This window comes from Acinonyx jubatus, chromosome A2 (genome assembly GCF_027475565.1).
Source record: "Acinonyx jubatus isolate Ajub_Pintada_27869175 chromosome A2, VMU_Ajub_asm_v1.0, whole genome shotgun sequence".
NCBI classification, from domain to species: domain Eukaryota; kingdom Metazoa; phylum Chordata; class Mammalia; order Carnivora; family Felidae; genus Acinonyx; species Acinonyx jubatus.
The window spans coordinates 88,072,678-88,099,033 of record NC_069383.1 but is presented as its reverse complement, the minus strand read 5'-3'; the positions used below and the strand labels follow the sequence as shown (position 1 = coordinate 88,099,033).

Sequence of the window (26,356 nt, the reverse complement as noted above, 5' to 3'; positions counted from 1 at the left end):
CTTACTACATGTCTTGGTTTTAAGTGTCTAGTATCACACGCGGCCAGGGGCTGGGGTACTGGTTCAGAGTGCTCTAGCAAGGCATGGAGCCTAAGCATTTGCTCTTAGGCTGGTTGTTCAGGGCCCGAACGCCAGGCAGGCGGTTCCTCCTGAATTCATTGTTCATTGCTCATTGTTCGCACCCTCAGGCCTTGCTCTCGCTTTCCCCTGCCTCCTGCCTTCGCTAGGAGAGGTCCCGGGACTGACTCCAGGGGGCAGGAACTCTGGCTTCTGTAATGTGAGGCCCGCTGAGCCTTCGTTTTCCTTTCTGTTAACGGGAAGCGCTTACACTTCGCTAACCTAATTATATGGAATCCATCTTAGTATAATTAGCGTGTCTGTTGGGGCTCCCCAGTGGTGGGAGGACATATTTGGGGTTCAGGAAATAGTCCCTTAGAGTCTGGGGGAAAGGCATTTCCACATCCCTGGCCCCCTGTTGAGGAGGAGGGAGGCACCGGGAGACAGAGTGGAAGGTGGTAATTAGGGAGGAGTTCCCAGAGCAGAGCCAGGCATCTCTGCAGAATTTAAGACGTCGTCCCTCCTTTTTATTTTTTTATTTTTTATCTTTTTTCATTTCAAAAGAGTTTGTCTGGAAGCCCTTAGAGCCTGGAAGGAGGATCTGCCCTTAAGTGGGGTTTCCTGCCTCCATCCCTACTGTCACCCTTCCCTGTCCAAATGCAGAAGCAAAACACTCCTTCAAAGAGCTGTGTCGGGCGGGCCAGCTGCTGGCCTTGCCCTTGGAGGCGGACCACTGCTGCTCAGCTGTGGCATGGGCTAATTACTGCCCAGAAGATCTCACAGACTTGGCTTTGCCCTCCCTGTGTTTCTCAGGAATCCAGCTGCAATAGTTTGCCGGGGCTGCTCTAACCCAGCACCACACACTGGGTGGCTTAGTACAACGTCTCACAGTCTGGGAACTAGAAGTCGGATAGCAAGGTGTCCGTACCGTTGGTTCCTTCTAAGAGCAGTGAGGAAGGATCTATTCCAGGCCTCTTTCCTAGCTTCTGACAGCCTCCGGAGTTCTTTGGCTTGTAAAGGATACTCTTCCTGGATCTTCATGTTAATTTTGCTCTATGCAAGTCAGTCTCTGGGTCCACAAGTCTTCTTTTTGTAAGGACCCCAGTCAACTTGGATTAGGGTCCACCCTAATGATCTCATTTAATTTGATTGCCTTGGTAAAGACTCTATCTCCATAAAGGTCATATTGAGGGTTAGAACTTCAGCATATGGATGGGGGTGGTGATGGTACACATCAGCCTAAGCTCCATAACAGTAGCCTAAGCTCCTTTGGCAAGTGTAGGCATCTGCTCCCATGCTTGGGAATCCAGGAGGTGGGTGAGCCTCTGAGCCTTCCAGGATCAGTAGCCATGTCTTCAAGTGTGTGGTGTATCTGACACAGGGTAATTGCCGGTAATTACCAAGCCAGCTCCCAGAAACTCACAATTTCCTGGGGCTGCAGGCAATACTGTGACCAAAAAAACTCAGCCTCCACCCTTCCGGAAATGTAATCCAATAGGAGAGATAAGACATTAACCATATAATAAAATACAGGGCAGTGAAAGGTACAAAGAATAAAGCAATAGAGGAGGGAGCGCTTTCTTGTGGTTGAGAGATAAGTGAAAGATTCACGGAGATTTGCTTTGAAGAGTCATTCTGATTCCAAAGGTAAAGATGACAAAGGTGAGGGGTAGAATTCCAGGGAAAGATGGACATCCCAGGGAAGACCAGATGGCTTGGCATGTTTGGGAGATGGATGGAAGCAGCTAGGGGAGAAAAGGGTGTGAGGGCAGAGCAAAGCCAGTTGCAGTGGGCTCTTCCTCCCAGGCCATGGGGACCCACTGAGAGTTTTCTAGCAGGAGGACAACATAACGTGTAATTAGGGAGTTTAGCCTGGCCATGAGAATGGGCCAGGAGGAGTTAAATTTTGTTTTTTATTTATTTCATTTTTTATTTACATTTTTAAAATGTTTATTTATTACTGGGGGGGAGAGAGAGAGCACACGGGAGGGGCAGAGAGAGAGGGAGACACAGAATCCGAAGCAGGCTCCAGGCTCTGAGCTGTCAGCACAGAGCCCGAAGCGGGGCTCGAACTCACAAACTGCAAGATCATGACCTGAGCCAAGGTCGGAAGCTCAACGGACTGAGCCACCCAGGCACCCCAAATTTTGTTTTTAATGTTTATTTATTTATCTTTGAGAGAGAATGAGAGCAAGAGCGGGGGAGGGGCAGAGACAGAGGGAGAGAGAGAATGGATCCCAAGCAGGCTCCACCACAGAGCCGCACTTGGGGCTTGAACCCACGAACAGTGAGATCATGACTGGAGCCTGAAACCAAGAGTCAGCCGCTTAACCCACGGAGCCACCCAGGCGCCCTTGAGTTAGGAGGAGTTAATGAGGTGGAGCGGGAACAGAGGGGATCAACAGGAGGCTGGGTAGTTGTTCCAACGGAGCGGAAAGGCCTGAGCTAGGGCGGTTGCTATGGAAACGCAAAGGCAGCAATGGGAGCGTAGAAGTGGGAAGAAAGAACCCACAGAAGTCGACAAGAGCGGATGCTTAGGTGTGGGAGAAAAAGGAGGAGAAGACAGCGGGGCTTCGGCTTGTCAAGTCTGGGCGATTTGGAGAGGGTGGGTACCATTAGGAGAAGGAAACTGGGAGGTGAAGGGTGTGGCTGTTCCGCCCCGCTCCGCACTGCCGCCAGAGCGCCTCGCCTCCGGGGAGGGGTGGCCCTCCCTGCCAGTTAAAGCAAAAACAGGAGTGGCCTCCCCAGACTCGTACCCTAGCACCACCCCCCCTTTTTTTTTTAACCTCACAGGCTGTATCTTAGTCATTTAAAGGCACACGGGTGTCTCGAGGGTGTAAATGTCACAAGGAGGAAATGAGAAGGGAGAGACCCTAAAGCACTATTGTGGAGACTAGAAAAAACGCAGAGATGGCACTGGTGTGACATGTGTATCCGACAACACAATCTCAGCCCTAAGCTGGCTCAGCACCCGAAGGATGTCTCCCACAGGGGCATCCCTTCTTTGGGGGCAAGATGGACGCTTGCATTCAGTCTCTAGGTCCTGGCTTTTCTCCCTCTGAAATGCGTAAGATACAACTTTTGTCTCCATATGAAAGCTTCTCATCTCCTATTGCAAAGGGTCTGGAGTGTCCCTTGTGTGAGCACACCTGTGTGCGTGTGCTTATGTGTGCCTATATGTGTGCACTTGTGTGTATGTGTGTGTGCTTATGTGTGTGCGCACCTATATGAGTGTGCGTGTGCCTGTGTGCACCTCTGTGTCCATGTGCATGTGTGCCTGTATGTATGTGTATGTGTGTGCCTGTGTGTGCACCTGTGTGTGCCTCTCTGTGTACCTCTGTGTGTATGTGTGTGCCAATGTGTGTGCTCGTGTATGTGTGTTATGTGTGCTGTATGTGTGTGTGCTTGTGTTTGTGTGTGCACCTCTGTGTGCATGCCTGCATGTGTATTTGTGCGTGTGTGTGTGTGTGTGTGCGCGTGCGCACGTGTGCGCTCCCTACTTGGCATCTCTTCCTCCCTACCCTGTCTCAGCCCTCTCTCCTTGCAGGAGCATTTTTACCCCTCCCTAGCCAGTTCCAGGACCCCTTGTCTGATGGGCCAGAAACTTTAATGTGGGCAGACAGATGCCAACAGTGTAATCTGGAAGTCACTGCCCACTAATAAAATACAATATTCTGGAAGCAGGATCTAGCTGAAACGCCTTTTTTTATGACCTATTATCTCCAAGGGTGAAGAGGGGAAAGCCAAAGTGAGAAATGATGCCATAGCCTCTATGACACGTGTTCCTGGACAGGGCTACCCAGGAAAGGATCCGAGGTGGATTGTAAAGGAACACAACGTACAAAATGCAGAGTAGTGAGGTTGCAGTGGGACAGTGAGTGGTGTGGATGACGGGGCCGGAGCTTGAAGAGCCCAGGACATCACCCCCTCTAGTGTCAGTGTCTGCTATTCTACAAAAGAATGTAAATCCCAACCAGTAACGATCCAAATGCACAACAGTAGGGGATTGGCTTAAACCTTTATCCTTTATCCATATAAAGAAATCACACGGTCAGGGGCGCCTGGCTGGCTCAGGTGGTGGAGCATGTGACAGAGCATATGACTCTTGATCTCAGGGATGTGAGTTCAAGCCCTATGTGGGGCTGTAGAGATTACTTAAAAATAAAATCTTGAATAAAAAATAAAAAAGAAACACACAGTGGCCCCCAGAAGGGAAGTGTCAGGAGCAGCTATCCTGACCTGGAAAAATGTTCTCGATCTGCTCCTGAGGATACATAAAGTAGCATCTAGTTTTTCATGTGAAGAGCGTATATGTATTAAATGTTGGAAGTGGCTATGTCCTGGTTGAATTATGGGCGACTTTTCTCTCTTTATTTTTTAATTTTGAAGTCATTTTTCTTCTTTTTTCAACCATTTTCTTCTTCAATGAAAATATACTACTTGTGAAATTTAAAAACGAATAACATTATTTAGCAAATAACACGTGCCCTCAGGAATATTTCTTTGGTGTTGGAGAGCAGAATTAGACGTCAGGCTTCTCCTGACAGCCAGAGTCAGCCCTGCTCCCCACCCCCACCACTTTCCATCTCAAAGCTACTCGGAGCCCTGCTGGGAACAACCGACCGGGTGGGGGAGGCGTGGGGGGAGGGCTGTGTTAAGCACCACTGCCTTTAGTAGGAGAGGGAGGGCTCTTAGTCAGGTCTAGTGACTCTTGCTCCGAAATCCCCAGTTAATCGGGTCCCGTAGGGGGTTAAGAATTGGCCTTCCTTTCTCTCTCCTTCTGTTTTCCAGCAGCCAGCTGCTCCTCTCATGAATAAGTTTTCTTCTGGTTTCAGTCCCGTGACTCTGCCTTCCAAGTGCTATTGTACCCGGGCCAGCTGGTGAGCAGGACTGGTTTTTAGGGGGACAGTCTTCAGGTCACACAGGGGTTAAGTGCCATGAGAAAGGCAAAAGTAAAGTTAGAAGGTCTCCGGGGGCAAAGGGGAAGGACCAGGGCCTCCCCGCATTGCCGGGCGGGAGGAGGGTCCAGGGGGTAGACAGGGTGCGGTTAGGGACTTGAGCAGAGAGGGTCCTGGCAGCAACACTTTCAGGGCCACCAGCAGGTCTGGGCGTTCCTCAGACAGGTGTGCAGACTTTTGCAGCTGCTTTGAAAGGCTAAATGAGTCATCCCCACCTGCTCCTTCCTGCCTTGCCCTCCAAGGGATAGCACAACTGCAGGTGACGGGTTCCTCTGGAGTTCCAGCAGTTTCCCTTGCAAAGGTTTAGAAAGCTATTCCGTTGCAGGACTGCATGCTCTTTGTGAGTTTTTACCATGAGCTACCATCACTGTGTTTTCTTTTTCTTTTTTTATTCTTTTAAAGATTTTTTAAAGATGTCTATTTGTTTTTGAGAGAGAAAGACAGAGTGTGAGCCGGGGAGGAGCAGAGAGAGAGAGAGGGAGACACAGAATGCGAAGCAGGCTCCAGGCTCCGAGCTGTCAGCACAGAGCCTGATGTAGGGCTTGAACCTACAAATTGTGAGATCATGACCTGAGCCGAAGTCGGACACTTAATGGACTGAGCCACCCAGGCGCCCCTCTTTTTTTGTCTTAATGTTTGTTTGTTTATTTATTTATTTATGTATTTTGAGATGGAGAGAGAGAGAGAGAGAAAGCGTGTGAGCACAAGCAGGAGAGAGGCAGAGAGAGAGAGAGGAAGAGAGAATCCCAAGTGGACCTCACGCTATCATTGTGGAGCCTGATGCAGGGCCCAAATTCACAAACTGTGAGATCATGACCTGAGCTGAAATCAGGAGTCAGACTTAATGTATTGAGTGAGCCACCCAGGCGCCCCTCTATCAGTATTTTCAGAGGGGGAGATCTTATCTGGAGAAAAGGGGAGCCCAGAGGACACCCAGACTCCCCAGGACCTGGGGCTGCAGCCTCTGAACTCTTCTTGGCTGCTTGCTTTTTCTTGTAAGGATAAAATAATTCTGACATACCAGTTCCAGGACGTACAGTCAGAAAATACGGAGCAGTGCTTTCGAGCTCTGCCTGTGACTTGGGCTAATTGCTTAATTTCTCGGAGCTTCAGATTCTTCACATGCCAAAGGAAATAGGAACAGAAGATACTTGGGAGTTGTTGTGGAATAATGCATCCTAAAGATTTTAGAAGACAGTGCTGGGAGCACACTAAGCGGGGATGAACTTGAAAAACATGTCACAACTAGCAAGGGCAAAGACAGCGTCCTTCTCGCCAGACTAGAGGGTAAGACTGTTGGAATAGGTTCTGGAGGACCTTTCTGTGCCAGGCATTGACTGGCTAGCTACTGGACTGTGGGGAATTTCCAGAGAGGGACTGGGGTGGGGTGATGAGAAGGGTAATGCTGTTTATCAGCAAGTGTGAAGTTACATAAATATTTTAACAATCTAATTATGGCAGCTTAGCTCCCGAATTATCAATTGTAATTCTAAGTGCTAAATATCAATTATTAATTAGTATAAAGAAATGTTAGGGGTGCGCACCTGGGTGGCTCAGTCAGTTAAGCAACTGACTTCGGTTCAGGTCATGATCTCACAGTTTGTGGGTTCGAGTCCCGAGTTGGGCTCTGTGCTGACAGCTCGGAGTCTGGAGCCTGCTTCGAATTCTGTGTCTCCCTCTCTCTCTCTCTGCCCCTCCCCCACTCATGCTCTGTCTCTCTCTCATTCTCAAAAATAAATAAACATTAAAATTAAAAAAAAATAGTATAAAGAAATGTTAGCTACAGGGCTTTTAAAGCTATGTCTCCTCTTCTCCAATGCACACACACATGTGCATTTCTTAATTTTTAAGACAGAAAGACCAGAAAGCACTTAGGAAAGGGAGGGGAACAACAGGTGTCAGATTTGGGGACTGCACCTGTTCAGATGTGCAGCTCTGGGACCTGGAGTGTATGTATATACCACTCAGGACAACCGCTTTCTGACAAGCCAGATCTCCATTTGCCAGGTCGACAGGGCGTCACTGTCATGCACTGTAGTTACCAGACTGTAGCATCAGGGGGACAGGGCTGGGTGGGCATATGGGAAAAGACCCTGGGCTTTGGTGACGAATCAAGGAGCTCTGTATTAGTTTGCTGGGGCTGGCTTAAACAACAGAAATGTATTTTCTTCCAGTTCTGGAAGTTTGAGATCAAGGTGTCAGCAGGGAGGGCTGATTCCTTTGGAAGGCCAGAAGGGATGGATCTGTTCCAGCCTCTCTCCTTGGTTTGTCCATGGCTATCTTCTCCCTGTGTCTTCACATCATTCCCTGAATGTGTCTGTGTCCAAAATTCCTCTTCTTGCAAGGATACTAGACACATGAGATTAGGATCCAGCCTACTAATCTCATTTTAGACTCTATCTGCAAATATGGTTACATTCTGAGATACTGGGGCTTCAGACTTCAACATACGAATTTGGGGGGGCAGGCATAAGTCAGTCTTATAACAATTTCATTCTTCCTGGTCTGGTGTGCCCAGAGGAATCTATAGGCTTTCCTCTCTGGTACGTGTAGGGTACATGCACCTCTGAGATCTTCCCCTGAGTCTCCTTTTTCTCACTTCTGATTGTGAAACATTGGTTATCATTTTGTCAGGTATCATTCATTTGTAGGTACCTATTTTTGGAACCATTTCAAAGTTGCTTCTAAATACTTCAGGATACATTTCCAAAAATAAATGAAGGGAAAAAGGGCATTTGTCTACGTAGCCACTCTGCCATTATCATACCAAGCCACAGTTCCCTGTTATCACCTAATAAAAGCCCGTATTCAAATTTCTTCACCAACCAAGATGTATGCATTGAAAATGGTTATGTCTCTGGGGCGCATGGGTGGCTCATTTGGTTAAGTGTCCAGCTCTTGATTTGGGCTCATGTCATGATCTCATGGTTTGTGAGATCGATTGAGTCCCGCCCGAGTTGGTCTCCGTGCTGACAGTGTGGAGCCTGCTTGGGATTCTCTCTCTCTCCCTCTCTCTCTGCCCCTCCCTCGCTGTGTGCTCTTCCCCTCTCTCTCAAAAACAAGTAAACATTTTAAAAAAGAAAATGGTTATGTTTCTTCAGGGTATTGTATCTTTTAATCTTGAGCATGTTCCCCACCTTTTATTTTCATGATCATTGACTTTTTGAAGTCATGAAGCTACATTAGAATGTCCCAAATCCTGGTGTTCACTGATCATCTCCCTTGAGGTGTTTTATTTCAGGTCATTATGATAAGTAGCCACATGAAAACCACTTATTTACTGTAAAGCAGTTGTTGAGGACAGGAACTGGCATGACTCCACACTGTCAGTGCAGAGCCTGATGCAGGGTTTGAACCCACCCACTGTGAGATCATGACCTGAGCAGAAATCAAGAGTTGGAAGCTTAACTGACTGAGCCACCCAGGAGCCCCTAAGTTTATTAATTTTTTAAAGTAATCTCTATACCCAGTGTGGGGCTCAAACTCACGACTCTGAGATCAAGATTCCAAGGCTTTTCCGACCGAGCCAGTCAGGTGCCCTCAAATTCTTTTTTGCTTGTTTGCTTTAAACATATAGGATATAAATAAATCTAACTGATTTCCTCAAGGCCTTTCCTTTACCTCCAAGCTCAGAGATGAAGACCTCACCCAAAGGTGCTTTCAGGGAACCAAAGGACTGGAAAAAGCCTCAGAGGACCAATCCTCTCCTCTGGCCACAGCGCTCTTCAGTGTTGTCGTGATTTAACACTGACCAGGTCTTCTGACAGTGAACAGGAAATCTGCTCCACTTGTTAATTTCCTACGGCGATCCTGGCTCTCTGAGAGTACCTTCTGGCCCACGTGTACTTGCCAACGTTTAATTGTTTAATTGTCCACCAAGCTCTGTGCCAGGAATGGTGAAAACTCGAAGGAAGCAGTTATGGCCTCTGACCTATAGGGTTTAGGATTTATGGATCATTTATATTTCCTTGAGATTACAACAGCTCTTGATTTTCAAGGATTTAAATACACCCATCTAAGGGGGGTTACTAATCTCAGTGGAAATTTGATAGCCAGAAGTTCCATGAGGTCCGATTTTAGTGTCTGCTCATTAAGTGCTTATTATGTGTCAGGAACTTAAGTGTATTATTATTTAATCCTCTGAAGAATTCTGGAGTATAAACATTAGTGTCCACATTTTCTGGGCTAGAAATCAGAGGTTCCAAGATGCTAAGCTAAGTTCCAAGAGTACGTGGTAAAGTTAGGATTTGAACCTACGTCTGCCCCTAAACTCATTCTTTTTTTTTTTTTTTAATGTTTATTTATTTTGAGAGACAGAGAGAGAGTGTGTGAGTGGGGTGGGGGGTGGGGAAGCGCAGAGAGAGAGAGGGAGAGAGAGGACCCCAAGTAGGCTCCACACTGACAGTGAGGAGTCCCACGTGGTTTGTGACATCATGACAGTAGCCGAAATCAAGGGTCGGACGCTTAACCCACTGAACCACCCAGGCACCCCTGAACTCATTCTTTAGTGTTTAAAGTTTTCTGAGTTTTGTTCCTTGCACAGAAGAAAATTAGGAGAAAGACACTGCTGCTAAACTCAGAGTTAGGGGAGAGAAACCATTTATTATGCTTTTGACCTGCCCCAATGCACAGGGGGCTGAACTGTTTGAGGATGGGACTGGAGGTGGGTTCATTCTGGCTTTTTCCTGGTCCTTTGGCTGGAAGTGGTTTCTCCCCACTCCAGCTGCCAATGGCACCTGACCGTGTGTGCAGCAGCAGCAACACCATCTGGTCACACAGGCTCCCTCCAGAAGGCTCGACCCACAGCCAGCCCCCCTCGTACTGGCAGAACAAAGGCAACAACAGTCCCACACCAGGAGGCCTGCCAAGAACTCAAATGCTCATTCAATAAAATGTATGTGCTTGAAGAGAAAGTTTGTAATTTGAATATGTATGCAGGCAGAGCCGCTTCCTGCCCCAGCACGGTTGATGATCTCTCCTAATGAGGACATTGGGACCCGGATGTGACACTCCCCACATAGCCACCACCACCATTCGGGAGGGGCTTGATCTCCTCTGGAAACTGTGAGGTCAAGAGGTGTTAACTCAAGTTTCCTCCCTGGGCTTCAGGGAAATCCCTGAAATTCTGTGCACACTTTATATTTGTGTATATATGCTCATCTTTCCAGGAAGGGAGACTTTAAGTGTTAAGATTTTCAGAGGGGTCCCCAACTCCTAAAGGTTAAGAGTCATCACTTCGGGACAAATTGAGATAATGTTTTGTTGGCTTAATATTAACTTGAGAGCTAATTTAAAATTACTTTACCTTTCCTAAGAGATTTCTGGTCAGTTGTCTTGGGATTTGGCTAGGTGGTGGGAAAATGTTAAGTAGGGTGAAAAATGTGTCACTGATTAACCAGGGAATGCTGAACCCAGCAGTTAGGAGAGCAGGGTTTGCAGCAAGTCGGGGGTGGGGGGGGTGGGGGGGGGCACAGGACGGAGGGGTGGGGGTTCAGGCCCAGCTTTGCCGCTTAGTAACTACAAGATCGTGGGCCCACTACTTCAGCTCTGGGCTTCAGTTTCCTCTCTGTAGAATGGGTTGGTAACCATATTGCTACCTCATAGCACTGTTGTGAGGACTAAGAAGGCTAATCAACACAGAGTCTTTAGCACGACATAAAGTTAGCCATTATGATGATTTGTTCTATTATTCCTTATTAAAGAGTGGAATCATTATTGGTGGCAGTATCTTTGTGGCAGGGAGATGTCAAGACTGTCCTTCCAGTTCCCCCACATGCTCAGAACATGCTGGGTTCTCCTACCTCACGCCCCATCCCCCGCTCCCTCCTCCCAGATCATTTATTTTATTTTTTAAAGTTTATTTATAGTTTAGTAATCTCTACATCTAACGTGGGGCTGGAACTCACAACCCCCAAGATCAAGAGTCATACACTGCTGTAACTGAGCCAGCCAGGTGCATCTCCTCCCTGATCATTTAAACCTGGTTTGGTCTTAAGGCCAAATCAAGAACCACTTTCTCTGTAACTCCCAGCACATTCCATATTCCAGCCTGGTTTATTGCTTTGTTCTTAATTCCCTGTAACCTATATGTTGGAAATGGAATAATATTCTTTCTGTATCAGGTTTCTGAGAGTCAAGAGCCCAGGAATGCGTAGATGGGGTTGCAGCCAAGCTGTTCAGTGGGGCTACAGTCCCTTGCTGGCTGTTGGCTAGAGGTCTTGGTTCCTTAACGTGTAGGCTTTCCATAGCCTTCCTGAATGTCCACAAAACATCGTGCCTGCTTCTTCTATGAGTGATAAGAGAGCTTAAGACAGAAGTCATGGTATTTTATTTTTTAAAAAATGTTTATGTATTTGAGAGAGAGAGAGAGAGAGAAAGAGAGAGAGAGAATGAGTGGGGGAGAGGCAGAGAAAGAGGAGGACAGAGGATCTGATGTGGGCTCTATGCGGACAGTAGAGAGCCCGATGTGGGGCTCAAACTCATGAGCTGTGAGATCATGCTTGAACCCAAGTTGGACACCTGACCAACTGAGCCATCTAGGTGCCCCAGAAGTCATAGTATTTTAATGTATTTAATTTTTATTTTGTTTTAATTTAATTTAATTTGATTTATTATTATTATTTACAATTTTTAAAAACATTTTTATTTATTTTTGAGAGACAGAGGCAGAGCACGAGTGGGGGAGGGGCAGAGAGAGAGGGAGACACAGAATCCAAAGCAAGCTCAAGGCTCTGAGCTGTCAGCACAGAGCCCAACGCAGGGCTTGAACTCAGAACCATGAGATCATGACCTGAGCTGAAGACAGACACTTAACCAACTGAGCCACCCAGGCACCCCTGATTTATAATTTTCTAAAGCTTATTTATTTATTTTGAGAGACAGTGTGAGCAGGAGAGGGGCAGAGAGAGAGGGATAGAGAAAATCCCAAATAGGCTCTTCGCTGTTGGTGCAGAGTCCCCCAGGGGGCTCAATCCATAAACTGTGAGATCATGATCTGAGCCAAAATCAAGAGTCAGAAGCTTAGCCGACTGAGCCACCCATGCAACCCAGTCACAGTATTTTAAAAACAAGTATTGGAAGTGACATATCATCACTTTTGCTGTGTGCTGTTGGTCACTTAGACCAACTCTGGTAGAGTATGGGAGGAGATTATGCCAGGCTGTGGATACCAGGAGGCAGGGTTCATTGGGGGCCGTCTTACAGGTTGGCTACCAGAAATAATTGGACTAATTTTGGGGGTCAAGTGGACAAGGTCCTAGTGGTGGCAAATTCCTACGCCAAGGGCACTGGCTGTTTTGTGGGGATTCTTGGGTTTATTCTTTGAAGGCACATAAAGCCCTTCATGTCTCCTTTGGGCTGCATGTAGCCATATAATATTCCTACCCAGCCTGCCCTGAACCTCCAACCTTGAGCATAGGAGCAGAGAACCTAATATTCCTGTAACAAAAAAAAAAATTGGGGGGAGGTGCCTGGATGGCTTAGTTGGTTGAGAGTCTGATTTCAGCTCAGTTCATGACCTCATGGTTTGTGAGTTCGAGCCCCACATTGGGCTCACTGTTGTCAGTACAGAGCCCGCTTCAGATGCTCTGTCCCCCCCCCCCCCGCCCCCGTCCCTTCCTTGTTCACACTCTTTCTCAAAAATGAATAAACACTAAAAAACATTTTTTTTTCAAAGAACTTGTACATATTCATACAGAGACCTGAAACTTGAACTTCCAGCATATACTTGTAGATACGGCAATATAACCTCTAGCAGGAAGGGGAAGTTTTGGGGCTAAGGGCTTGGACACCGGGGTCAGGGTCCTTACGCTACCCCTTACTAGGTATCTGACATTAGAAAGTTTCTTCTCTGAGCCTTAGTTTCTTGTACTGTAAAATGGGGCTAATAATATGTACTTGATAGTTTTTTTGTTTTTTTTTTTTAAATGTGTGTATGGTAGGAGTGGTTAGGATTAACTGAGATAAAGCACAATGTGGCAAGTTGTATTTTCTAAAGATGGTGACTCCAATATGTATGGATACATATAACATCCATAGTGCTGTTTTTTTTTAAATGTTTATTTTTGAGAGAGAGAGAGATCAAGTGGGGGAGGGGCAGAGAGAGAGAGAGAGAGAGAGAGACAGACAGACAGAGGATCTGAAGTGGGCTCTGCATTGACAGCAGAGAGCCCGATGCGGGACTTGAACCCACAAACCTAAGATCATGACCCGAGCCTAAGTCGGATGATTAACTGACTGAGCCACCCAGGCACCCTTACAGTGCTCTTCTTACGCTGTGCTAGGGGACGTGGGGTCTAGTTCCCACCTCTTGTAAACTGCACCAATCGATGGAATGAGGCCAACGTGAGGCTATGTGATTTCCAGGGCCAGTTCATAACAGGCATGAAGTTTTCACTGTTTTTCTCTCTTGGGTTGCTTGCCCTTTGATCCCCGCCACCACGTTGGGAGGAAGCCCAGGTCACATAAGGAGGCCACATGTGGGTGTTCTGGCTGGCTCTCAGCCAGTAGTCAGCATCCACCGTCAGACATGTGAATGAGCAGAGCTTCAGGTGATCCCAGCCTCAGCCTACAAGCTTCCAGCTGATGTCCCACGGTCTGGAGCGGAGAGGAGCCATCCCTAAACAGGTGCAGTGCCCTGTTTGAATTCCTGGCCCACAGGAAATGTGGCAGATAATATGTAATTATTGTTCTAAGCCACAAAATTTTGGAGTAATTTGTTATGTGGCAATAGGTAATAGACATAATAATCCTCCCAATACAGTGTCTGAAAAATGACACCCAGTGAATTCTGGGTTATACATTAAAAAAACATGTGTGCCTCATTATAAGATATTTTCAAAATGCTGGGCCAAAATGTTTTTTTGTTTTGTTTTGTTTTTTGTTTTTTGTTTTTTTCCAAGCAGACTGTGTCTTAATAGGGTTTGGAGGAAGGGACTTTTGATTTTGTTTTTCCCTGGCTCCTTTCATATACACATTTACTTAACTCGGAGTATGAAGCATATAAGAGCAGGTTTTTAGCTCTCCATCTGCTGAGCTGTCTCATGAACTTCCAGTCCTGTGCTGGGGGTTAGAGCCACAGCTGTTTCTGGATCTGGCTTATCTTTTGGTTTGCTGGTTCATTTAAGCTCTTTCTCAGCATTAATCAATAGGCATTGAGATCGTCCACATTTACTCTTTGCTCTGCCTAGAAATGAAAGTTAGAATCATATGCACTTTTTTGGGGATATTTTTGTACTTTTAAAAGCCTAACCTCAATTTACCAGGCCGAGGTAGCCTCAGGGGAGAAGGAGGGCCCAGGTTAAAGAGCCACTGTCCCACAAACCCTGGCAGCTTTCCAGATTCCAGAGTGCTGCCTCTTTGTCCTCCCTCCAAGAGTCAGAAGGTAACACAGAAAAATATCTGTGTGCCTGTGTGCCTGTGTGTGTAAATGCGTGTGTGTGCACGTGTGCGTGCATGTGTGTGTGTGTGGAGGTGGAGTAGTCAGTCAGAAGGCTGTGGGGCCTCCTTTGAGGTCCTGGTGCACCCTGTCTTGGATCCCTGTCCTGTGATGGTGTTCCAGGGTGCTGAGCCCAGTGCTTGTATGTAGTAGTAAAGACTGGGGAAGAGGAACTTTGTGTGGCCAGGTTTCTGGCCCTGCCTATTTTGTTTTATTGTGGTAAAATAAAATATACACAACATAAAAGTTCCCATTTTAGGGGCGCCTGTGTGGATCAGTCGGTTAAGCGTCCGACTCTTGGTTTTGGCCTCAGGTCATGATCTCACTGTTTTGTGAGCTGGAGACACGCGTCAGGATCTGCGCTGGCAGCTTGAAGCCTGCTTGGGATTCTTTCTCGCTCTCTCTGCCTCTCCCCCACTTGCACTGTTTCTGTCTCTCTCAAAATAAATGAAAAATTTAAAAAAAGTTATCATTTTAACCATTTTTTTAAATGTTTGTTTTTGAAAGAGAGAGAGAGTGTGAACAAGGGAGGGGCAGGGAGAGAGGGACACACAGAATCTGAAGCAGGCTCCAGGCTCTGAGTTGTTGGCACAGAGCCCCACGTGGGGCTCAAACTCGGAACGGCAAGATCATGACCTGAGCCGAAGTCAGAAGCTTAACCAACTGAGCCACCCAGGTGCCCTACCATTTTAACCATTTTTAAGTGTACAATTTCAGTGGGATTAAACACCTTCACACTGTTGTGCAGCTGTCTCCACTATTTTTTCTACAGAACTTTTTCATCATCCCCAATTAAAACTTTCTTCACTGAATAATAACTCCACATTCCTCTCTTCCTCCAGCCCCTGGTAATCACTATTCTACTTCTTGTGTCTGTGAATGGGAATATTCCCCATATTGTGGAATCAGACTTTATTCTTTTGTGTCTGACTTATTTCACTTAGCATAATGTTTCCAAGTTTCATCCACACAGTGGCGTATATCAAAATTTCATTCCTTTTTAAGGCTGAATAATATTCCCTTCTAGGTATAGATCTCATTTTATTTATCCATTCATCTGCTGATGGACATCTGGGGTGTAAGTTATTGTGAATAATACTGTGGTGATGTTTGGAGTAAAAATACCTGTTTGAGTCTCTGTTTTCAATTCTTTTAGGTATTTATCTAGAATTGCTGGATCGTATGATAATTCTAGGGTCCAGAGACCTGACCATGGGTCCTGTTGTGTCTAAAGATCTATTTGCTAATGGAATACAACAGGGGGCTCTTCTATTATCTCGGCATCCTGAGGGGCTATGCAAATTAGGCTCCCAGTGATCTACTGATGTGATGGCACCTTGTTCCCATTGGTTCCCATTGGGCATTTACTTTGTGCGAGTTTCTGGGCTGAGCATAGTGTCTCTTGTACTACTCTGTGAGGTAGATTTGATTATTATCACTGTTTTACAGATTATGAAACTGAGGCATGGAGATGTTTTATAATGAGTCCAAAGGTACACGTGATTGCAAGTTCTGGGCTAGGATTTGAACCCAGGCAGCATCAGCACAGCTGGGTGGCTCAGTCACTTAACTCTAAGTATCTAACTCTCAATTAGTGTCTAACTCTTGATAACTAAGGTCATGATCTCACTGTTCTGGGATTGAGCTCAGCATTGGGCTCTGGGCTGACAGTGTGGAGCCTACTTGGGATTCTCTCTCTCCCTCTCTCTCTGCCCCTCCCCCACTTGCTCTCTTTCTCTCAAAATAAATAAATAAAGTTAAAAAAAAAAAATGAACCCAGATAGTATTGTGTGAGATCTCCTGTGTTCAACCTTTACACATTTCTGCCTCTCCAAATAGAGTGGCCATTAAATCAGTCAACAAGGATTGTATGTATTTATCTAGGAGAAAGCAGCAGCTTATGTGGGATAATCATGGTGAAAATTAAAGATAAGTAAAAAACAAAACTAACATTAGGCGCCTCAGTGGTTTAAGAGGATCTCTGTTGGGCTCTCCCTTCCATATTTACGTTAATTTTTTCTTAGCCTATAAGGTATATAAGGGGACTTGTATATGGCACAGAGGAAGTAGTTCTATTTTTGCAAGCATAAATCCTTGATTTTACGACGTTTTTAAGGTAACCCAGTGGACCTACAAATAATGCACTAAAGGGTGTTGAAATTTGCAATGAAGTATACCACAAGATGGCAGTACAAATCAATTAAAAAAAACCCAACTGCTCTCTAAGTCTGTACAGTAAATTAAGCTCTAGGAAAGCAACTTCATCATTTTTGACATGATCAGGGCAACTGTATTTAATTCCAAATGGGTTTTAATCACCTAGAAGAGAATTCACAAGCTTTTTAAAATCAAAAGACCTGAAAAGTGTAAAGGCTTTGATAAGGAAAGCTGCTTCTAAAATTTTAGAAATTCCTGCTTTGGAGGAAGCTAAAGTTTTAAGTAAACGTTTTGACTCCAGAAACTGTTGGCAAGATAATGTCACATTCACATACTTCCAGGAACCTTACCGTTCGCCATGATGGCTTGGCCAAAGATCAGCCTTTAGTCCATAACTGCAAACATATTTACCAAATTGGTCCTTAGGAAAAGTTCCTTTCAGTTAACGCCAGAGGAAAGGACACTATTTAAGTAATTTTGGAAACTAGGATTGAACCACAGGTTGGTCTGACATCTGAGCCCTGGGGCCTGTTGACTTGTGGTTGAAATAATGAAACAGATATCACCCAGTAGAAGGGAATTCCCATTCATTCATTCATTCATTCATTCATTCATTGTAGGCTTCACACCCAGCGCAGAGCCCGATGTTGAGCTTGAACTCACGACCCTGAGATCAAGACCTGAGCTGAGATCAAGAGCCGGACACTTAGCTGACTGAGCCACCAAGGCACCCCCAGCTTTTTAAGAGAGCGAGTGGCAGGAAGTAAGGTAAACCCATTTCTTCATCTCAATGTACCAAGGATTGGCTATCATAGGATCAATTTTAATGATCTAACTGGTATACTACATTGGAGAGAGAATTAATGTTTTATTTCAGAGAAGGCAGTACATTTGTGCCTTGATGCTAAATGTTCTCAAAATGAAAGACTGACTTAGAAATGCATTTTCTTTTTTTTCTTTTTAGCTATCATATGCAAACTATTAGTCTCTTCTAGAAGGATCACAGGGAACTCTCACTGAAGAAATGAAATCCAGCTAATCCCTCCAAGAAACTGAAGTTTCAGGACATTACTTTTGAAAGGCAAATGCAGGCTGACTCCTGCCCACAGACCACCAAGAGCCAAAGTGTATCTGAAAGCCATTGTCAAAATAAGGAGTGAGGACATCTGTGGTGAAGACCATCCTCTGTGATCTTTTTTTCTTTTAAACATTTATTTAATTTTTAGAGAGAGAGAACAGAGTGTGAGCAGGGAAGGGGCAGAGAGAGAGGGAGACACAGAATCTGAAGCAGGCTCCTGGCTCTGAGCTGTCAGCACAGAGACCCATGTGGAGCTTGAACCCATGAACCATGAGATCATGACCTGAACCAAAGTTGGACGCTTAACTGACTGAGCCACTCAGGCACCCCTAAATTATTTTTTTAAGTAATCTCTGCACTCAGCATGGGGCTTGAACTCATTACCCTGAAATCAAGAGTCACAGCCTCCTCTGACTGAGCCAGCCAGGCTCCCCTATCCTCTGTGGTCTTATGGGCAAATCATTTAGCCTCTCTGAGCCTCACATCCCTCCTTTGTTAAATGGGCATGATAATACCTTAGAGGGGTGTTGTGAAGGCAAATGAGACAATGGACGTGAAAGCACTTGTAAGCTATATGGTGCTATCCAAACATTGGCTATTATTGCTGTTACCACATCAGCCCACCCAACCTCATTGTCACCTCCACCCCCTCAACACCCTTCTAATAATAATTTTGGTTTTCCATCTCTCTAACCTCCTCCTCATCCTCCTCGTCCTCCTCTTATTCCTGTCTCAGGAACCAACTTCCCTTTTCAGTAGCTCTCTTCATCTTCCACATTCAATCTAACAAGTCTTATATCCCCCAAACACCTGTCTGCAGTAGATACTATGAGATGCTCCCAGGGCCCCCTCTTCAGAACTAGGCCTTATTCCCACAGCTGCTGGATGGGTTGCCACCTCACAGCCCTCTGCCCTCTCTGGAAACTGCCCTCAGCTGAAGAGACCCACCACACCCAAGGTTACACCCCCTTCTGGGGGCAAGCACCCACATACAGTGACCGATGTTTGAGGCCCGGACTCCATGTAACGCAGGACAACCCTGAAAAGCCGTCCCAGCATCTGCACTCCCTGCGGGTCAGCCGGGGCCTCCGTGAGCCTGCTTGCCTCATCCCAGCCCGCCTTCTCGTGCCCACCTGCTGCTGCCTCCCTTTCACAGGTGCTGATCCTGAGAACCCTGCACAATACACTTCTTTCACCCCGTTCTTTCCCGGTTGGCTTCCCAGGAAACCCAATCTACAGCACCATCCTCGATTTATTCACCTCCTTCTGTCTCCACTCTGTTCTGGTTTCAGCCAGCACCTTCCCTCAACAGCCTCCCTCCTATCTCCCTGCCTCTGCTCTCGACCTTTTTTTGTTTTTAATAATCTCTACACCCAATGTGGGGCTTGAACTCACAACCCGGAGATCAAGAGTCCCATGCTTTATAGACTGAGCTAGCCAGGCACCCCTGCTCCTGACCTTCCTGACCCTCCCTTTTCCTCACAATTGTCAGTTATCTTAAAATATTCAATGCCTTTTATTTTATTTCATTAGATAATATTTGATACAAAAATATGACATATACATAATTTAGGAAACCATGAGGAAAATGAACCTATGAACCCTTCACTCCATTAAGATCTGGATCTGTTAAAGCTGCCTGTCTGCCTTTCCTTGATTATAATCCTTCCCTATTCTCCACAAGTAACCACAATCTTTTTTCTTTTTTTTTAAAGTAAGCTCTATGCTCAACATGGGGCTTGAACTCACCACCCCAGATCAAGAGTCGCATGCTCTACCAACTGAGCCAGCCAGGTGAGCCAAGTAACCACAATACTGTGTCTTGTTTTTATTATTCCTATGCTTATACCTTTATAGTTCTACCATATAGGTATTTATTTCTAAATAATATATAGTTTAGTGTTGCTCGTTTTTATATTTATAAAAATGGAGCCACAGTGTGTGTGCTGCAACTTGTTTTTTCCCCTTTCAACATTACATATCTAATCTAATCTAATCTAATCATTCACATAGATGTTTATGAATTTGGTTTATTCACTTCCCTGTTTATAGTAATAGTAAATTAATCAATTAACTGAAAAATAAATTTTGAATAATTCACTCTTTATCTATTCTCTGTTGATGAATATTTGTGTTTTGCATTTTAGTACCTGTTTTGTTTGTTTGTTTGCTTGTTTGTTTTTGCTTATGTGCAATATTTTCTCCAGCATATATAGCTAGGAAGAGAATGAATGAATTTAGTATATACAAATGTCCAGTTTTACAAGAAAACGCCAAGTTGTTTTTCAAAGTGATTATACCAGATTTTACTCTCACCAATAGTACAAGAACTCTCACTGCTGCACAGCCAGGCTAACAGTTCTGTCAGACTTGTGATTTATGCCAATAAAATGAGCATTATCATTTGCAATTAATTTACATTTTTTGACTACTACTGAATATCTTGTCATGCTTGCCATTTGTGTGCGTGTTTTGAGAGAGAGAGAGAAAGACAGAGCATGAGCAGGGGAGGGGTAGAGAGAGAGAGGGAGACACAATCTGAAGCGGGCTCCAGGCTCTGAGCTGTCAGCACAGAGCTCAACGCGGGGCTTGAACTCACAGACTGTGAGATCATGACCTGAGCTGAAGTCGGATGCTCAACTGAGCCACCCAGGCGCCCCTGAAGATTTTATTTTCAAGTAATCTGTACACCCACCATGGGGCTGAAACTCACAACCCTGGGGTTAAGAGTCATGCTCCACCAACTGAGTCATCCAGGACCCCTGTGTTTTCTTTTTTGTTAAATTCCTATACATATCTTTTGCTCATTATTTTTGTTTTGGCTTTTAGGAAATTGATTTTTAAGATTTCTCTATGCATTCTGTATTGTTAACCTTTACCAGTAATATATTTAACAAACATCTTCTCCCAATTCATGGCTTTTAGTTTTCTCTGTGGAATATTTTGTTGAACAGAAGCCTTTTATTTCAGTCTAGTGGAGTTTATCAATGATTTCCTTTATGTTTTCTTGTGTTTTGTTCAATAAATCCTTCCCATTTCTGAGATCATCCATATTTTCTCCTAAAAGTTAAAATTTTGCCTTTCACTGTTAAGTCCTTAATTCATCTGGAGATTTTTGCGTACAGTGCGAATCAGATGTGTAATTTCCTTTTTTTTTTTCTTTTTTTTTTAATGTTTATTTATTTTGAGAGAGGGGAAGAGAGAGAATCCCGGGCAGGCTCTACACTGTCAGTGCAGAGTCCGATGTGGGGCTCCATCCCATGAATGGTGAGATCGTGACTCGAGTTGAAATCAAGTCAGACGCTTAACTTACTGAGCCACCCAGGCACCCCTAATTTCCTTTTTTTTTTTCAGGTGGATAACTGAAGCACTGTGACCGTAACCCTATTTGCACACTAAGAAGCTGGACTGCCATGGTCTATGGATGCCGGCAGAACACATGAGACTCCTGGTCAGAGACAAAGGACTTCATCACCCACAGCCCCGGCAAGCAGCATGTCGGCATTGGTTCCCTTTGTCCCATTCCCAGAGGGCTATGAGAAGAGGGCTGGATGATACCTGCATTGCAGGAGAGGAACCCTGAGCCTTAGAGAACCTGAATCTTTTATAATTGGGCAATAAATTATAAATTTATTTATAGTCAGGCAAACCTGACTTTGTCTTACAGGGAGATACTATCTTTATTAAGGAACAACAAACAAATCTACCTTTTGTTCTGGAGGGAGGCCTCATCTCTGTCTTCCCAGGCTGTTTGCTATACTAAGAATCTTGAAAAGACAGCCTGGAATAAAGGCAGTTAGTGTCTCTGCTCACAAGACGTGCAGGAACATGAGTCTCAAGTAGAATCATCTCCCAACAACAACCAAATGTTCTAGCACCATTTACTCCCTAATATATACTTTTCCAACCAAGTTATTGTGCTATCTCTTCTGATATTAATTTTCCAAAAAATACATTCATATACTTCTAGGCTTTGTATTTTGCTTCATTGATGTGTCTGTCTTAATTATTATAGTTTTATAATAAATAAATATCTGATTGAGCAAGCCTTTCCACCTTGTTCTTTTTCAGAAGCATCATGGCTATTTTTGGCATCTGGTACGTCCACAAAAATTTATATCTATATCTATCTGTATGTATGTATGTATGTATGTATGTATGTATGTATGTATCATCTATCTATTTATCTATCTATCTATCTATCTATCTATCTATCTATCTATCTATCATCTACATATATATGCTTACTTTAAGTAGGCTGCATGTCCAATGTGGGGCTTGAACTCACAACCCTGAGACCAAGAGTTGCATGCTCTACTGGTTGAGTCAGCCATGTACCTCAGGCCTCCACAAAAATTGGGAATCAGCCAAATTCCTCAGCTCTGATGGAATTTTGGTGGGCATTTCTTGATTGTACAATTTGAGGAGAATCAGATCTTAATGATACTGAATTTTCCTATCAGTGAATATAGTGTATTTCTATATTTTTAAAGATCTTTAAAGTCTTAAAAAATTTTTTTTAAATGTTTATTTATTTTGACAGAGAGGGAGACAGAGTGTGAGTAGGGGAGGGGCAGAGAGAGAGACACACAGAATCCGAAACAGGAGCCAGGCTCTGAACTGTCAGCACAAGCCCAACACGGGTCTCAAACTCAAGAGCTGTGAGATGACCCTAGCTTGAGTCGACGCTCAACTGACTGAGCCACCCAGGTGCCCCAATCGTTAAAGGCTTTTAATGAGGTTTTCTAATTTTCTCCCTTTAGATTCTATTCACATTTTGCTAGAGGTATTTCTAGGTATCATGATTTTTTGTTGCTATTGTTAGATATTTTTTGAAATTATGTTTTCTAATTGCTCGCTGCTATGCTAGAGAAATGCAACTTTAATACATTGGTTTTAAATCTAGCCATCTTGTTACTTTGTTACAGATTCTAATAATTTTTATTTGTAGCTTTGGTTTGTTTTTTATGAGGGCAATTATATATCACTTCTTGGCCTTTAGCACGATCAAGTGTAGTATCTGTTCTTATCAGTTTAGTATAAGGGTAATTACAATCCTAAAATGGTGACAGTTTTGTTTTTCTCTTCAAATTCTTAATCTTTTATTTCTTTCTGTTGTTTTACTGTGTTGCCTTCAGTAATGTGGACAGATTTACTGATGGGGGGCTTATTTGTCTTGTCCTTCATTTTAAAGGGACTACTTTTAATATGACACAATTATAAATAAAAATATATTGTGTGGTAGAAATTGTTTCTTAGGAATATTGTCCTTATTCCTAGTTTGTAAACAGTTCTTGTTATTGTAGATGACTTTAAGTTTTATCAAATGATTTTTTTTTTGTATTTATCAGGCAATCGTATGGCTTTTATCTTTTAGCCTCTTAATGTGGTGACTTTTGCTTGAATGTATTTCAGAATGATGTTTATATCAGGATTCAGTTGGCCTGTACTGTTCCTTTTTCTTTCTTTCCTTCTTTAACTTTTTTGAAAGTTTATTTATTTGAGAGAGAGAGAGAGTGAGCACACCCATGAGTGGGGGAGAGCCAGAGAAAGAGAGAGAGAGAGAGAGAATCCAGAGCCTGATGTGGGGCTTGAGCTCATGAACCATGAGATCATGCACGACCTCAGCTGAAAACAAGAGTCGGACACTTAACCAATTGAGCCACCCAAGTGCCCCACAACCTTAGAATTTTAATATTTTGTGGGTGAATTGAAACTTTCATTATCATGTGGGGATTGTTTGGATTGCTGAAAATATTTTTTATTGTTTATATTTGGTCTGCTATTAATATAGCTTTTTTTTTGGCTAATATTTGCCTAGGATATATTTTTCTATTCTTTTATTTTTAATTTTTCTGTGTCCTCATGGGTTTTTAAAAATCCGATCTCACAATCTCCTTGACAAATTTAATCTATTTTTATTTATTTTGTTTTCTGATTTGGTTTTATTTCTTCTGTCTTACATTGGGCCTTTTATTTGTTCTCCTTTTCCTACACTTTTCTCTCTCTCTCATTCTTTTTTTTTTTTTTTTAGCTTTGAGGCATTTGATCATAACAAGCTGGCACTCGTATATATAAACTAACAAGAACTTAAAATTCACCACACATTTACTTCATTTTTAGCATGACTTTCTAGTAAATCTTTAGCTTTATTGATTTGGGTGGCTATATAAGGAGATCCTTCCTTGTCTGGGTTATTTAAAAGCATAATTTATTGAGGAGCATCTCTGGTTTTTCCTTTATGGCAGTAGGGCTTATGGCTAGTATTAGTGCTGCCTCTCACTTTGGCATTTGGGGTCCAAAGCCCAAACCCCTATAATAGCCACCACTGAAGGCAGATTTTGGAGGACTTTGAAAAATTTGTTTTACTGAGGCTCCATGTTTCATGGGTTGCAAAACATAATAGCCTGCAAATCTTGCAGCAGCAATGGTCAGTCCGTTACCACTGTATTGGCCGTAGCTTTGGCTCAGTTCCCCAGCTCCATGGAGAACGTGTTTCATCCACCCCAAAGACAGCAGCCGCCAATTCCATGCCTCTACCAGACAGTGACATGGCCACCGCCCCCTGATTTCTTTTTATTTTTAAAATGCTTATTTATTTATTTTGAGAGAGAGAGAGAGTGCACACGAGCGAGCAGGGGAGGAGCAGAGAGAGAGGGTGAGAGAGAATCCCAAGCAGGCTCCATGTTGTCGGTGCAGAACCTGACACGGGGCTTGATCCCACAACCCTGAGATCATGACTTGAGCCAAAATCAAGAATTGGATGCTCAACCGACTGAGCCACCCAGGCGCCCCGCCCCCTTTGTTTTCTTATTCCACTTCCCCTCATTGTTTTGAAACTATATCTTCTATTGTTCACTTTAAAATTTATCATTTATGTTGAACTTTAAAAATTTTATTACTATTATATTTTTAGTATTTTAGAGAGAGAGAGAGAGAGAGAGAGAGTAGGGGAGAAGGGCAGAGGGAGAGATTGAGAGAATCTTAAGCAAGTCCACGCTCACCACGTAGCCTGACATGGGGCTTGATCCCACAACCTTGGGATCATGACCTGAGCCAGTAAGAGTTGGAATGCTCAATTGACTGAGCTATCCAGGCGCCCCTATATTGAATTTATTTTTTGAACTTAAAAAGAAATGTTTACTTATTTATTTTTGAGAGAGAGAGAGAGAGAGAGAGAGAACACAAGCAGGGGAGGGGCAGAGAGAGAGGGAGACATGGAATCTGAAGCAGGCTCCAGGCTCCATGCTGTCAGTACAGAACCCAACACAGGGCTAGAACCCATGAACCGTGAGATCATGACCTGAGCCGAAGTTGGACCTTTAACTGACTAGGCCTTCCAGGCACCCTTATATTGAACTTTTTAAAGCAATGGAGAGGGTAGTAAAATAGATTAATTGTAGAATCATGTTATCTGGGTTTGAACCCAGCCCTTTGCTACTAACTGTATGACCTTGGGTAAATTATTTAAAACTCTCTGTGCCATAGTCTCTTCATCTGTAAACTGAGGATAACAACAGTATCTCACTCATAAGGCTGTTGTGAAGATTAAATGAGTTGTTACATATACCTGGCCCATTATAAATAATCAATTGCTAGTTATTACTATCATTAATCTATATCTTCACTCTGTTCCCAATTAACATAAATTCCTTAAACTCTGGTCATCTCATTGCAATTGACGTGGTATTGTTATGCATATCCATAAAATAAGACAACTACTTTATTACTTTTTATTAATTTATTATTAATTTATTTTGAGAGGGAGTGAGCACTTGCATAACCAGGGAAGGGCAGAGAGAGGGAGAGACAGAATATTAGCTGTCTTATTTTAATTCCACACATTAGATGTTTGTACAATGTTTGTTTAGCTATACCAACATGTGTACCAAATTCTCTACTCCTTAGTCTTTTTTGCATCTCAAACCTTACTTCTTGGCTCATTTTCAGAAATTCTTTCTGTGTAGGTTTCTTGCTGGTAATCCCCTTAGTTTTGTTCATCTCAAAATGACTGTATTTCACTTTTGGTCTTAATAAAGACTTTTGCTGAAACACAATTTTATTCTGTTTTTAGTTTTAAATTTTTATTTTTTTAAGTAGGCTCTACACCCAGTGCACAGCCCAACGCAGGGCTTGAACTCGCAAGACCTGAGCTGAGACCACAAGTTGGATGCTTAACCAACTGAGCCACCCAGGCACCCCTGAAACACAAGTTTAGACTGGTAGTTATTTTACTTTGGCCCTTTGGATACATGTGCTAAGGTCTCTTCTATTTATTATCAGGCTAGAAATCATTCCTTTGTGGGTGGTATGTCATTTCTCTCTAGTTACTTTCATGGTAGGTCCTCACTTTATGACACTATATGACAGTCTACACTTTACTGTCATATTTGAATATACTGTTTATTTGTCTTGCTTGATATCTATTGTGCTTCCTATATGTGTGGATTTATACCCTTCATTGTTTGTGGAAAAATTTTAGCCAATTTCTATTCAAATACTGTCTTTCCCTTATTCTATTTCTCCTACTGGAACTCTGATTAGACATATATATCTTCTCTATAGCTGAACTTCTTTTCATTTTCCAATCTCTTGGCTTCCTGTATTTCATTCTGGGTAATTTCTTTAGATCTATCTTCTAGTTGACAACCTCTCTCTTTAGTTATACCT

General features: G+C 43.7%; 1 long non-coding RNA gene across 1 annotated transcript; it reads left to right on the top strand.

Annotated features, from left to right (window-relative positions):
* The first annotated feature begins 15,881 nt into the window (after positions 1-15,881).
* On the top strand, positions 15,882-21,724 carry LOC113603070 (uncharacterized). Its single transcript, XR_003424630.2, has 3 exons — positions 15,882-17,376; positions 17,573-19,480; positions 21,041-21,724. It is a non-coding gene; the product is annotated as an uncharacterized LOC113603070 (long non-coding RNA).
* Positions 21,725-26,356: the final 4,632 nt, after the last annotated feature.